Source organism: Macaca fascicularis, chromosome 7 (assembly GCF_037993035.2).
Source record: "Macaca fascicularis isolate 582-1 chromosome 7, T2T-MFA8v1.1".
Classification (NCBI taxonomy): Eukaryota; Metazoa; Chordata; class Mammalia; order Primates; family Cercopithecidae; genus Macaca; species Macaca fascicularis.
This window is the reverse complement of record NC_088381.1, coordinates 75848243-75863616: the sequence shown is the minus strand read 5'-3', so window position 1 is coordinate 75863616 and position 15374 is coordinate 75848243. Positions and strand designations below refer to the sequence as shown.

At 40.1% G+C, this 15374-nt stretch overlaps 1 protein-coding gene across 5 annotated transcripts in view; it reads right to left on the bottom strand.

The window, feature by feature from the left end:
- Nucleotides 1–2071, bottom strand: part of SV2B (synaptic vesicle glycoprotein 2B) — a 188541-nt gene extending 186470 nt beyond the window's left edge. For 3 of the 5 annotated variants that reach the window (XM_065548468.2, XM_065548467.2, XM_065548473.2), the window contains exon 1: nucleotides 1969–2071. The gene's annotated coding sequence lies outside the window, so the exon portion shown is untranslated. Of the gene's footprint in view, nucleotides 1–11; nucleotides 540–1232; nucleotides 1436–1968 lie in introns of those variants that run through there. The other 2 variants (XM_065548472.2, XM_065548470.2) reach the window with 2 other exon arrangements.
- Between the last annotated feature and the right edge of the window lie 13303 nt (nucleotides 2072–15374).

Genomic DNA, 15374 nt, shown 5'->3' with positions numbered 1-15374 from the left:
AAGAAACTCACCTAGGTCTGTTTGAGCATCCACACTTATGCTTCTTACAGTGCAGGCTGCTTTTCAAACACCTTAGTGATGATGTAGGTGCATGTAATGCACATCTCTGGCAACTACACAATACAACAGCTTTTCATTCTATCATTTTTCTTCACCCATCACAGTTTTGGTCCAGGAAGAAACATCCTTGAGACTGGATTTTCATCTCCCAGAGACAATTGGTAGTAACAGCTTTAGCTTTCCGTTATTCCACCTATTTAGGGATAATCAAGGGAGAGCTCTCCTTTCGAACTGGGCTGGTACAAGAACAGATAGATCAGGGATCCAGGGAGAAGCAGACAGAAGTTCATCTGCTCTGAAACTCCCTCAGAATTTTCCAGAGTCCCTACCTTTGTGAAGTGCTGCTTCAAAACCTTTATAGTCCTGGAATTCAGGAAAGCCATTCATTAAAAAAGGAAAAAATTAAAAGTCTGACTTGTATTGCATGTGCTCCTCTCTGGGTGTCCGCCTGTGTCTACTGGGTTCTAGTCACGTACTGCAAATACCAGCCCAGCCGAGACTTGTAAAGCTCTGCCCACCCACTGGCAGTGATGGCAATGGTGTGGTAGAGTCATGTGGGTCACTCCCAGACCGAAGGACCAAGAGAGCGACCCAGTCCCTGCTGAAATCCATGTCATGCCTAATCCATGAGGGCTTCATTTTTATACCAATCACAGCCACTATCAATTTCCTCCTCCTCTCTGCTCTCGCTGCTCTTTTCCAACACCATCATGAACTTATCCACCTCCTGATTATAAGTACTTCTCCCTCTACCAGGTGTGAACTTCAGGGAGCCAGGACTTTGTTATCATCATCTCTGCATCCCCACGGACTAATCCCATCTCTGACAAATACTAAGCGCTCAGTAAGTATTTGCTGACTCAAGAAAGATGCAGCACGAGACTGTACCTAGTTCACTGACTGGAACAAGCAGAACAAGTCACCTCTTCTGGAAAGGGCAGGAAGCAGAAATACAGAGGAGATCAACATAGACCAGCACCACCGCTGAGCCAACTACAGTGCCCAATCCTCCCCCATGCACCCTCCTCACCCCTCACCTGCCACTGTCTGAGCCCCAAAACCACCCACATTCACCTCCCCAAGGGCTAGAAAGGAGCAAGCATCCCCCAGCGTCCCACCCCACCCCACTGGGGCTGCTCTTATCAGAGCCCAAGACATCGACGTTAAGTTACCCTTAAACGGAGCAATTTACATCTGTAATTTCCGGATAAAGGAATGTATTTCATCAGCCCTGCTGAACCCTGGACAGCAGAGATTTCTACCACCCATCTGCCGAAGACACAGCAGTGCCTTGCTTCTCCCTGGCTAAAAGCATTTGCTAGCCCATCCCTGCAAAACAAGTCATGTTCTTTCCCTTGCGCTAAAACCCGTCCATAAACAAATCCTCTCTGTGTCCCTAAGAAACGGCCCCCACGCCCACGGAGGGCGCCCTACACATGCAGAAATACACACTCACAAACCCCAAGAGCCACCAGGTATAAGCACGTTTGAATTCTGTTCTTTAAGAACAAACGAACAACAATAACAAAATCCATCTACTAGAATGTAACTGAAGCTAAAAGCAGTGGCTAGGAAGCTTATGGAAACGGAGCTATAAATGCCAGCAGCCTGACATTTATAAGTTGAAAAACTACTTATGGCGCTAATAGTTCAAACCGGGTTTAAAAACAGCCCTTGGGGAGGCCGCTTTCAGAGAAGCGCACAGCTCCAGGCAGCGGGCAAGCCCTTGCTTTTCTGCGCCGGCTTCCCAAGACTCTTCGGTCTTTTGTGCCATGTACTATGAACAGCACTCAGCAGTGCGAGCGTGTATATTTCAGGCCAGGCAGAAGCGCCTGGGAGTCCTGGCGCACGCTGGGTCCGCGCCCCGGCTGGGTCGGTTGCACCGCAGCGAGCAACGCCGTCCCCTACCTGGGTGGGAAATCCGCTGGCGGACGCCTCCGGATGCAGGCAGAGCAGCTTCCACCCCGGTAGCCCCGCGTGCAGCTCCGGCTAACGCTGCGCTGGGCGATCCGGGCGGAGGCAGTAGCCGGCCGGTGTCACACCTGCATCACCGCCCCCACGCCGCCGCCGCCAGCCGCCCAGGCGCAGCGCGCAGCGCGCAGCGCGCCCCCGCACTACAGAGCACCCGGGGCGGGAGGCTCCTGGGTCCTCTATTCAACGGGATCAGATCCTAACCCGCTTTCTTCCCGGCCTGGGCATTAAAAGTATTCGCTGCGGACAGCTCTGCTTCTAAATCCCCTCTGATCCAAGGCTGGGTGTGGAGATAGCTCAGAGGGAAGGAGGACCAGTGAGGCCGCAAGGTCTCCGGATTTGCAGACTAATAGATATTAAACTTCTTATTCCTCGAGTTTTGTAACCAGCTGATCATGGGCGTCGTCTCGCTGTCTCCACCCCGCCTAGGGCGAGGGGGCGCTGTGGACTCCACATGCCCTTCCACCCACTCCGAGCTAGGATGCGTCAGAGGACTAGACGCAAGTTCCCGGGAAAGGGAATCCTCTGATCACGGCGCCCCCAAAGTATGTACTTTGGTGCTGTTCAACTGCTTTGTTTTCGTTTGCCTCATCAGGAACCGAAAAGAACCTACCTGACCAGCGCGGGGAGGAGGAAAGCCTGCGAGGCTTGGTGCATTCAAACAAGCCCTCCACCTCTTTCTCCCTACTTCCAAACCACCACCCACTAACTCCACTGAGGAGAGTTCAGCAAACTAAACTGCCAAGGCTCAGCACCGAAAGGCTCTTTAGGAGAATAGGGTTCCTTCTAGGAGGACGTGAGGAGCAAGGAAAGGACACCGGAAATTCGGACGCGGGCTCAAACAGTACAACACCGCAGATGCCTGGCCCGCTCTAGGATCCATATCATTACATGTATCAGTAGGTCATTTTTTTCTTATTGCTGAATAGTATTCTATTGCCTGAATATAACACAATTTATTTATCCTTTCTCCTATGAGTGGACATTTGAGTTGCTTCCAGATTTTAGCTGTGATGAATAAGGCTGCTATGAACGTTTTTTTGTTGTTGTTGTTGTTGTTGTTGTTGTTGTTGTTTTGAGATGGAGTCTCACTGTGTCGCCCAGGCTGGAGTGCAGTGGCGGGATCTCAGCTCACTGCAACCTCTGTCTCCCGCGTTCAAACAATTCTCCTGCCTCAGCCTCCCAAGTAGCTGGGATTACAGGCATGCGCCAACAAGCCTGGATAATTTTTGTATTTTTAGTAGAGACAGGGTTTTGGCATGTTGGCCAGGCTGATGTCAAACTCCTGACCTCAGATGATCCACCCACCTCAGCCTTCCAAAGTGGTGGGATTTCAGGTGTGAGCCACGGCGCACAGCCTGTTAATGAACATTTGATAGACATATGTACTCTTTTCTTTTGAATATGTAACTAGGAATAGAGTTGCTGGGTCACAAGATAAATACCTGTTTTTGCCTTAGTAAATAGATACAGTACTTTGCCTTAGTAGATACAGTACTACCAAACAGTTTTCCAAAGTGGTTGTGGCAATTTACAGTCCTAGTCCCATCGGCGATGTTTGAGAATTCCAGATGTTCTATTTCTTTGCCATAACTTGGCATTATCAGTGCTTTTAATTTTAGCCATTCTTGTGTGTAGTGTAAATTACATTGAAATTAAAACTCTGATATAGTTTTAATTTGTATTTCTTGATGATTACTAATGTTGAGCAATTTCTTAGGCTTATTGGCCATTTGGATATTCTTTTGTAAAGTTTCAAGTCTTTTGACCAATTTATTGGTTTTTTTGTCTTTTTCTTACTGATCTGTAGGCACACTCTCTGTTTTAGGTATAAATCCTTGGTTGGATATAATAGTTTTAATATCTTCTCCCTGTTTGGGGCTTATATTTTTATTCTCTTAATTTTAATGAAACACAACATTAATTTTTTCTTTTGTGATTAAAAGATGACTGCTTTTGTGTGTTTTAACAAATCTTTCTTTGTCTCAGAGTTGGGCATCTATTGTCTGATGTTTCTTTCCTTCTACAAGCCTTTGTTTTACCCTTTACATTTTAGTTTATTTTCTATTTGTGCATGGGATAAGGTAGGCTGAAATTTTACTTTTATTTCAAGATAGCAGTTGCTCCAAAACCATTGTGGAAAACACCATTTTTTATGAATTAGCTTGCAATAGCATCTTTGTTATAAGTCAAGTGACCATCTATATGTCCATCTGTTTCTAGACTGGTCTGTGTCCCTATCCCTTACATCAACGCTACACAGTCTTAGTTACCTTTATTATAAGTCCGGAAATCTGATCATATTTGCCCACCTTTTTTCTTCTTCCAAATTGTCTTGGTTCTTTCAGGTCCTTAGCTTTTCCACAAGAATTTTAGAATCAACTTGTCAAATTATGCACACAATCCCTGGTGGGATTTTTATTGAAATTGCTTTATATCTATAGATCAATTTGGTGAGACTCAACACCCTAACAATACTGTCCTCCAATAATTTTACATTTTATATCTATTTATTTTGGTCTTCTTTAATGTCACTCAGAAATACTTTATAGTTTTCAGTGAGTAGATCTTGCTTATGTTTTGTTGTATTACGCTTAAATTTTTGATGTTTTCATTTTATTGTAAATAGCACTTTAACTTCATTTTTAATCTTATTGCTAGTATACAAAAATATAATTTTAGATTAACCTTACATCAACATCAAAATAAAACTTATTTCAATATATTGTTCTTATATTCCATATTCTTTTAATTGCTAAATTCACTTATTAATTTTTATAGCTTGTATAGGCCAGGCACAGTGGCTCACACCTGCAATCCCAGCACTTTGGGGAGATTGAGGCAGGCAGATCACGAGGTCAAGAGATTGAGACCATCCTGACCAACATGGTGAAACCCTGTCTCTACTAAAAATACAAAAATTAGCTGGATGTGGCGGCACATGCCTGTAGTCCCAGCTACTCAGGAGGCTGAGGCAGGAGAATCACTTGAACCTGGGATGCGGAGGTTGCAGTGAGCCAAGATCGTGCCACTACACTCCAGCCTGGCAACACAGCAAGGCTCCATCTCAAAAACAAAGCAAAAAAAAAAGCTTGTATATTCTTTGATATTTTTAAGGTACAGAATATATGCAATTAAAGACAATTTTACTTTTTCTTTTCTAATGTTTAACATCTACATAAACTTTTTATGCCCTATTGCTCTAGCTAGGACCTTTCATAAAAGTGATGACACTGGACATCATTGTCTTACTCTCAAATTTGGAGGATGGGGCATTTTCATACTGTTATGTATGATGTTAATTGTAAACATGGTAATAATTAATAGCATGTCTTAGTCGTAACTTCAGAGGGAAAGCACTCTTACTAGTAAGTATGATGCTAACCATGGGTGTATGGGGAGGAAAAATAAGCTCCCTTCTACCCTTCTAAAATGTTTGGCTGGGGCTTCTGAAACAAAATACAGACTAACGAGAAAACCAAACAAGTTTGTTAACATGTATATCTTACATATGCCTAGAGGATACCCAGAAAATAAGTAATTCTCACAGAGATAGCTTCAAACTCCAGCTTATACATCTTCAACAAAAAATAATAAACTTTTAGAGAAGTGACAAGACAAAAGAAAAGGACTTTGAGTCTCCTACAATTTAGGAAATTGTAGGAAGGCAAATATACAGGAAACTAATGGTAGATAAATGCTAGTTGTGTTATGTAGACGTTCTGCTGCTGTCTCCAGTCTGATAAGTGTCTAAAGTCATTTCTATCTGGTGATTTGCTTTTGGTGTTCTTGGTTGAGAGGGGAGGGGAGACTTTCATGTATATTTATGCCCTGCTTTTAGGAAAATAGGGAAAGGACAGAGAGTTTTTCTTGTATCTGCTTTTCCCCAATTGTCTTTAGCTCAAAATAAGCCTTATGCCAAAGTGGCATATTTTGGGGAGATATTTCTAATCTTTATATTTAAAAGCTTCCGTCTTCTGTTAGATTACTAAGAAACATATAACAAATGGGTGCTAAATTTTGTCATTTTTTTTTTGCATCTACTGAAATGACTGTTTTTTTTCTTTCATTTGATTAATATAGCGAATTACCTTGAGTGACTTTTGAATGTTAAAACAACCTTACATTTCTCAAATAAACTCCATTTGGTCATGGTGTAATATTTTTATTATCATTGCATTTGATTTGATGATATTTTGTTTAGTATTTTTGTGTTTGTGTTCATGAGAGAGATTAGCATGTAATATTTCTTTCTTCTAGTGTCCCTGTCAAGTTTTTGTATCAGGATTTACTGGCCTCATAAAATAGGCTGAGAAGTATTCTCTCACTTATCTTTTCTGGAATAGTTTGTGTAGATTAGTATTCTTTCTTCCTTTCTTAAAGATTTAAAACTTAAATCAGTATATCTCCTCTATTTGCTTTTTACATTTCCCTTTTTCTATTTTTATAATATCTGGATACTCTAGAGATTTTACCGTGCAACTCTAACAACTTTAAGTTAACCTTATTACTCTTATTACTTCCCAAACAATGCAAAAACCTTGCAAAAATTTAACTACATTCGACTCTTCCTGACTTCTGTGCTACTGTTTTCATATATTTTACTTAATGTATAACACTATAAACCCTTAAAAGTCAATATCCTCCTATATTGAATTGCGTATGTCCCATTTCTGGTGGTCTTCATTCCTTCCTGAAGTTCTGTGCTTCTGAGATCCTTTTATTTCAGCTAGTACAACTCCTTTTAGTATTTCTTGTAGTGCAGGCCTACTAGGGACTGATATGCTCAGCTTTTGTTTGACTTAAAATGTCTTTATTTTATCACTATTTTTGAAGGATATTTTTCACTGTGTATGAATTCATAGATAAAAGTCTCTTTTTTTCATCATTCTGAAGATGTCATTCTATTGTCTTCTTGCTTCCATAGTTTCAGTTGAAAAATCTGCAATTGATTTTTTTTTATCAATTCTTTGAAAATAATGTTTTTTTCTTTTGCTGCTTTTAGTATTTTTCTCTTTACCTTTTCAATCAGAGTGTAATTATAATGTTTCTGAAGGAGTTTAGAACATGTCACTGCAAAATATGCTATTTGGGCATATTGATTATTTGAGCTAAAAGAAATTGACAAACAGCCAGTGCTTAAAGAAATCTTTACCTCCCTTTCAGCGGCTTAAGACAAAGTATAAATTTACCCTTTTATAAGAAAAATTTGATTTTTAAAGATAATTTTTATTGGCAAAAATATCTATACTAGGAAGAGAGTCACTCTGAGACAACTTTTATCACCTAAGAGATGTTTATCTGCATAACAAGGTAATTTTTATTTACCATATATTTCCTCCCTTCACTTTCCCATAATTTGTCTCCACCACTCTCCAGAAACTTTAATCCTCTATTCCTTTCTCTAGCATGGTGGTGGACACCTGTAATCCTTAGAACATTAAAGTCTCAGTCATCTGATAAGTCTCAGTCCTCTGACCACCTTCTTTAGTCTCATATTTTTGTGGGTCTCCTGTGTATACATAATTAAAGTTACTTTTCTCCTGTTAATCTATCTTATGTCAATTTAATGTGAAGACCAGCCAAAGAACCTAGAAGGATAGAAGAAAGCATTTTTTTCTCCCCTGTATTCTTTTTTTTGTTTGTTTTTTGGTATTTTTTTTGAGATGTAGTCTCACTGTGTCACCCAGGCTGGAGTATGGTGGCACAATCTCGGCTCACTGCAACCTCCACCTCCCAGGTTCAAGTGATTCTGCTACCTCAGCCTCCCAGTAGCTAGGATTACAGGTGTCCACCACCATGCCAAGATAATTTTTTTGAGTTTTTAGTACAGATGGGATTTCACCATATTGGCCAGGCTGGTCTCGAACCCCTGATCTTAAATGATTCACCAGTCTCAGCATCCCAAAGTGCTGGGATTACAAGTGTAAGCCACCACGCCCAGCCTTCTCCCCTATATTCTTATGTATAGTTTTCTTTTTGTATTTATCCTGATTGTGGGTCTCTGAGCATCTAGAATTTGTGAGTTGATATCTTTTATATAAGTTTTAGAAAATTATCACTCTTTATCTTTTCAGAGGTTGTTTGTGCCCTATTTTCTCTCTCTTATGCTTTTGTATTGAAAGAACACATATGTTATGCATAATTAAGCCATTTTGATATTGTCCTACATTTCTCTCGCATTCTGTTCCTTCTTTTCCTTTTCCCCCTCTTTGTGCTTTAGCTTGAATATTTTCTATTGAACTTTCTTTGAAGTTACTAAATTTGTTTTCTGCTATGACCAGTTTTCTGTTAAACCTGTCCAATGTGTTTAAGTCTAGATACTACATTTTCAAATGTCCATTTAATTATTTTACATAGGCTTTGTTCAAACTTTTAATATTTGATTTATATTTTTATTCATCTATTCATCATTTTCTCTATTTTCTGTAACATATTTATAATAAAATGTACGAACTTTAACATGTGGATAATTTTATCTATTTTGTTGTCTTTTCTTTTCTCTTGATTATTTGTAAAGAAAAAAATTTTTCTGTCTCTTCAAATGTGTCTTGGTTTTGTTATTGTATGCCAGACACTGTATGGAAAGGAACCATGGAAAACTGAAGTTGATACTGTTTTCCTTCAAAGACGGCTCACCTTGTCCTCTGTTAGGCAGATGAGATAAGAGATGGATTACCTCAATTCATTCAAGCAGTAAGCTTCCAAGAAGCCTCATAATTGCTTTACATAGATGGCTTCACCTCTGCTTTTCATATGTCTCAAGAATGAAATCTGTCTTGTGTTTATTACAGGACGTTTCTCCAGGAAGGATTTTTCTCAAAAACCCTGTGAAATTACATAATATTTTGTTCTGCCTTTCCAGTCTAATACCAGCTTCTCATACCCCTCAATTCAGCTTCAGCAAATATTCTATCAGGCAAACTATCTGTACATTTGGGCCTTCTCTAGACTTTAAACCAGTATATCAAGCTATATGTTATTCTAAAGCTCTACTGGTTCCTCTTCCCCTAGTAAAATTTCAGTCTATAACACATAGTAAACACATAGTCAGACCCAGCCCATCTTCATAAGAAAGAAGAGAATAATCTTAGCCCACCTAAGAAGAGTCCTTCTCTCTTTGAAATGTTAGTTCATCTAGTCCTTTTTGTTTCCACTGTCCTCTGATATTTTTTAAAACATAATTTATGTAATTTACCCATTTTTTTCTAGTTGCTACATAAGATTAATGGCTTGCCATTACCTGTTAAATCTTACTGGAAATCAGAAATCAACTTGCTGACTCTTTTAATCCTCACATTTTTATGAAGTAGGTATCATTTTCAGACAAATTATGTAACTTGCCAAAGATCACATAGTAGTAAGTAATGAAGCCAGGAGATCAACCTAAGTTATCTCATTCTAAAACCAGGTGTGGTAATGACCATTCTAATATATTGCCTCCAATGGATGAGAGTATCCTTTATATAATAGGTGAAGAAATGCTAATTCTGATTTCTAGTTGAAAATCTGGAAAGAAGATCATTTCTAAAACATTCTTTTGAGATTTACGTTAGTCAGATATGTAAATAAATTACTTTAAATTCAAGGCACATTTGTCACCAAAATTATTCTGTAGAAATTAAATTACCTTCTCCTACTCCTCAAGAATTAAAGGACAAACCTCACTTCCTCAAAGGCCATTTTTGTTCCGATTTTCTTCAATAAACATGAGGGACAACTGTCAAATTTTCTGTGTCTTCCTCCCTTAGAATATTATTGTTAATTTTAACAATTTGCTTCACCAATACAAATGAATCTAGGACAACACCCTCATTTTATGTTTTCATTCTTGGAATGTAAGTGCAGTAGCCTTCTAAACACCTTACTTAGAACAGCAAAAGTGAAGACAATTAGAGCAGAAATGGGGAAATCCACAATCAATTTGTGATTTCACAAGAACCAAAGAATATCAGGTGAGAACCTACAGGCCTTCAGGGAGCTGTCGGCTTGTGATTGCAAAGGGTAAGTCACAACTGAAGCTAATATGTAAGCCTGAAAATCTCTGGTGTTCACTCTTTGTGGGCCCTTGGCTAATAATGATGTGATCATGATAAAGTCTCTCCTGCAGTTTTACCAGAAGGAAAAGTTAATATGTAAAGAATCAGCATCTCTTCCACTCCCTGTAATGGCAGAGACGAAATTCAGATTTGACCATGGCAAGATCCAATTTATGAACTGACTAAGAAAGACTTCTGGTTGGTTTTTAGGAAGTAAAGTGTCACTCAACAGTGCAGATAAATCAAACAATCCTATAAAGAAAGTGGTGGTCTGCTTGAAAGCAGAATTATAAAACTAAATCTGAAAGAGGAAAAAAGGAATCTGCGAAGTCCCATCACTTGAAATATTTCCATTACCTTCTGCTGCCTCCCAATCGACCAAAGAAGGCAGTGATTTCCATGCATTGGCAATGTCTGGCAGACTTGCTGGTTCAGTTCCTGGGTTTTATCACTCTATAAATTTTGATGGTTCAATAATACTACCATCAAAGGACGTTAAAATGCCACTCTCCTGTATAAAACAAAGGTTTTAACACTACCTGCCAGTATAACAATCAACTTAACAAATGCCTTTATCATGTGCTTACCATTTGAAAGGCATTCTATGTGGATTTTTGCTGATCTTCAAAAAATCTCTACAGATTATGCAAATACTTTTTGAGGCAGGCTCTCTCTATGTCATCTAGGCTGGAGTGTAGTGGCGTGATCTCAGCTCCCTGCAGCCTCGACCCCCTGAGCTCAAGCGATTTTCCAACCTCAGCCTCCCAAGTAGCTGGGACTACAGGCACGTGCCACCATGCCTGGCTAAGTTTTGCATTTTTTGGAGAAAAAGGGTTTCACCACATTGCCCAGGCTGGTCTCGAACTCCTGGGCTCAAGTGATCTGCTCACTTCGGCCTCCCAAAATGCTGGGATTACAGACATAAGCCACCTTGCCTGGCCTATTTTTATGTTATAGATTTAAAAAATAAACTTAGAATGGTCAAGTGATTTTAAGGCCAGACAAGCAGTAAGTGATGGGGACAAGAGTCCAAACCATGGTATAATTCTGAAGCCTGACCTCTTTCCACAAAATTATCCTTCTCCTATTCATATAGACTTGGTTCCTCCTCAGTTTGGTTCCAACCTAACTGTCCTGTCTTATCCCTCCTCATTTCCGTTCCCACTCCTTCGATTCTAGCCACATTGCTCTATTCTCTCAAATGCTCTGTGCTTATTTTCTCTTCTGTGTCTTTACACACACTTCCTCATACTAGTACTGTTTTTGATCCTCGACCCTGGAAAAGGCCAATTTATCCTTCAAGTTTCTACTCAGATTCCACGTCCTCCAATAAACATGCTCAAACCACTCTCCTCCATCCCCCAGCTCCTCATAGCAATCTCTCTCTTCCAGATATTTGTGTATTCTCTGTGCTATTTGTTCTTTCATTTATTCATTTAACAGATCTTTATTCACTTCAGGCACTGGAAACACAAAAATGACTAGGAGTGAAATCCTATAACAGATGCAATGAGCACTTATTATGCACCAGACACTGTTCTGAACCACTTATACATTCTACATATTTAATCTTCACAGCAACACTCTAAAGTAAGTACCTTTTTCCCAATCTAAAAACAAAAAAGAAAAATAAAGAAAATAAAGTCAATACCTTTTTTACTTATGAAACTACTGATGTACAGTGAGGTTAAACAAGTTTCCCAACATCACACAGCTAGGAAATTGGGCAAATGGGCTCCAGCACCCATACTTTCAAAACCACTGCCTCACATAGGTTCAGATGTAGCACAGAGAAGATAAGCCTGCCTCACAGAAGTCTTCACAGAACAGGTGATGTTTTAACAGTGTCTTGAAGAAAGATGAGCGGTTCATCAAGAAATCAGGAATAGAAGAGTGCAATGGACATTGCGGTTGATTCCCCAGCATGCAATTCAGTCTCTCTCAGCAACTACGAACTTTAAAAAAGTTTGGAAAAGATATGAACTTCATGAATGGTTTGCAACTCACCTAACGTTAACCATCTCAGTAACTGCAGTAATTCCAGTAAGTAATTTCAGTGCCCCTTGGCCATGATTCATTCAGAAACCTAAGCCTAATAGCATTTCATTGCAACAAAAATTGGTCCAAAAAAGTCCATGAGATCATACTGAAGGAAGAACTACTCTTGGAGGCACTCTTCCTCTTCTCCTGGATGTGAAAGAGGAAGCAAATAGCCCCATAATATGGTTTGGCTGTGTCTCCACCCAAATCTCATCTTGAATTGTAGCTCCCATAATTCCCACCTGTCATGGGAGGAACTCAGTGGGAGGTAATTGAATCTTGGGGGCAGGTCTTTCCCATGCTGTTCTCATGATAGTGAATAAATCTCACAAGATCTGATGGTTTTATAAAGGGGAGTTTTCCTACACAAGTTCTTGCCTACCACCACGTAAGATGTGCCTTTGCTTCTGCTTTGCCTTCTGCCATGATTGTGAGCCCTCCCCAGCCATGCAAAACTGTGAATCCATTAAATTTCTTTCTTTTATAAATTACCCAGTCTCACGTATGTCTTTATTAGCAGTGTGAGAACAGACTAATACACTCCGCTTGCTACTCACAGCCATTTTATGAGCATGAGGAGGACCAGCATTTACATAAAGGCTACCGTCTTAGCCTAGGTTCCCCAACTTATGCCAGTGTCTCACCTTCCAGCTGCTCCTCATCCCAATTCTCTACCATACAGAGTCTTAGTAATTGTAGTAATACTGCATGTCAAGGGTTAGCAACACCCTGCTTTCCACCAACAATGAAGTCCTTCTTGCCATCTACCAATGAGTAATCAAGTCACAGAATCCATCCTGAGGGACTGCTTTCAGAGAACTTTCTGGTTCCAACTCTCATAGCCTAGGTTTTCCCCTGAAAACAGAGCCTGGGGCAAGAATATCCCCATGAGTAGCTTATTTGAGAAAATTTTAGGGTACAAGAGTGGGAAGACTCTGAACAGTGAGGGGAGAAAGGAAAGTAAATTCAATGGCACACTATCAAATTAGTCACTACTGTGGGCAACTGGACATTGATCCTGCTAAGAGATTCTAAAAGAACTGTATAGAATATGACTCAGAAATGTGACCCAAAGGTTGAAAGACTGAAACATTTATCTACTCGTTCTCATCTCCCATTGGTCAACAGTTGCCCCATGGCATGTTAACGTCCTCCTGTTTGTAAGTTTGCTTGTGCACAAGGGTCCAGCTGGTCCCTCAGTTGGTTCCTAGAAGACACATCTGCTAGCAGAAGGGCCCTGGAACAGAAAGTGAAAACTATGGTGTGCAGCTGAGGCAAGGTGCTGATGCACCTGGGCAGAGCTGATTTCCTGCACCAATTGCTAGATTAAAGGTAGACTGACAGACTACGAGACAGGGCACTGAAGGTGCCCTGTAGTACTGGATGTCAAAGAAAGAAAAAGCACCTGCAAGCTCAAGGCCATCATTCAGTTGCTAGAATCAGGCTACCTCTGTACTTCCAGTAATGTGAGCAGTAATTCCTCATTGTTTAAGCCACTTCTTTCTTTTTAATTCCCCCTTTAATAAAAGGAGACTGAAAGACCAAAAAAACAAAAGTATGAATTGTAGCATGGCAAGTAACAGCAGAAAGGCAGTCAGAGATATAGCGTTTGTTTTCCTCATTGGTTTTGAAGCCTTAATGGTAACACATCATTCATGTTCAGAAATGGCTTCTTATTTACATAAAATAAAGCATGCTGTCTTTTTTGTAACCTGAAGCCAAAATCATGTCAATTCTTATAGTAGTTATTTCATACAGAAGAAATAACCTGTAAAATCAAGTAAGAAATTCATTCATCAACTCAGCCTTTCATTCAACAAATTTGAGGTACCTCTCATGTACCAGTCAGTGTTGTTTTCACCAGAGATACAGCAGGGAACCAGAGAAAACTGCCCACAGTCAAGGAGCTTCCAGTCTAGTGGGAAGAAACAGACAGTAAGCAAATAAATACTCAGCGGAAGGAGAAAGCTAATGCTGACTTTATATTTTAATGGATTGTTTTGGCTTCTGTATCTGGAATAGACTCTAAGGGGCAGGGGTGGAAGTGAGGAGACCAACTGAGAGACTCACATAGCGATTCAGGCTAGAAATGATGGTGGCCTGGACCAGGTGGAAAGAGTGAAGGTGGGCCAGGCACAGTGGCTCATGCCTGTAATCCCAACAATTTCGGAGGCCAAGGCAGGCGGATTACTTGAGGTCAGGAGTTCAAGACCAGCCTAACCAACATGGTGAAACCCCATCTCTACTAAAAATACAAAAATTAGCCAGGCACGGTGGTGGATGCCTGTAATCCCAGCTACTCAGGAGGCTGAGGTAGGGGCATCGCTTGAATCCAGGAGGCAGAGGTTGCAGTGAGCCAAGACATGCCACTGCACTCCAGCCTGGGTGACAGAGCGAGACTTAGTCTCAAAAAAAAAAACAAAGGTGGTAAGAAGTGTTCATCACCATCCCCTTTATTATGCATATGAGTAAAATTTTGAGGAGGAAAATGTCTGAGAGAAAAGGGGGATCCAGAAGGAGATGGGGAAGACAACGAAATAGAAAAGGTCATTGGATAGGTGTTGAAGGGTGCATTTGATTGGGGAGCAGTTGCAAAATGTGAAAGAGACAGGCAGAAATTGAAAGAAATATAAGTTATGAATTGAATCCACTTTAATGTTAATCAATAGCCAAGTAAAGATTGGAATTACTTTTAATGACCTTCAGTTGTGTTTCTGAGGCATGTTTCTTGAAATACATGACCATGCAAAGATGGGACCATGTAGGACCCAGTATACATGTGTTACACAGGTTTACACTGCATGAAATTTATGTTTAACACATTTGCAAGTGATTTTAAAATATTTTTGCTCATTGATTTTTTTTTTAGTATTTTCCTCTGACATATACTAACCACCAACTCCTGCAAAGAAAATTAAATAGATGGTAGTTTAGGTATGAATTGAAAAAGGATCATGATCAGAGTCTCAGCGGATAGAATGTATTTTAGAAATTAATTTCGCTAAGTTTGGACTTCTCATTCATCATTTCATAATTCATATTTTTTAATTTGTACAGTTCATTGCACAAGCCCATTTTATTTTCCTGAAAGAAGAGGTTTGGTTCTTAAAGAGCCCTGTGGTTTATTAAGGAAAAGCGTGTGAAGTCAAGTATAAACAACATGCGATTCTGAAGGCAAGTTTTTGTGACTGGGTTTGCCTCCTTTCCAGCCTTAATGAAATGATGAAGTAGAAGCAAAACTGGATGACCAGTTGGGCAGGGAGC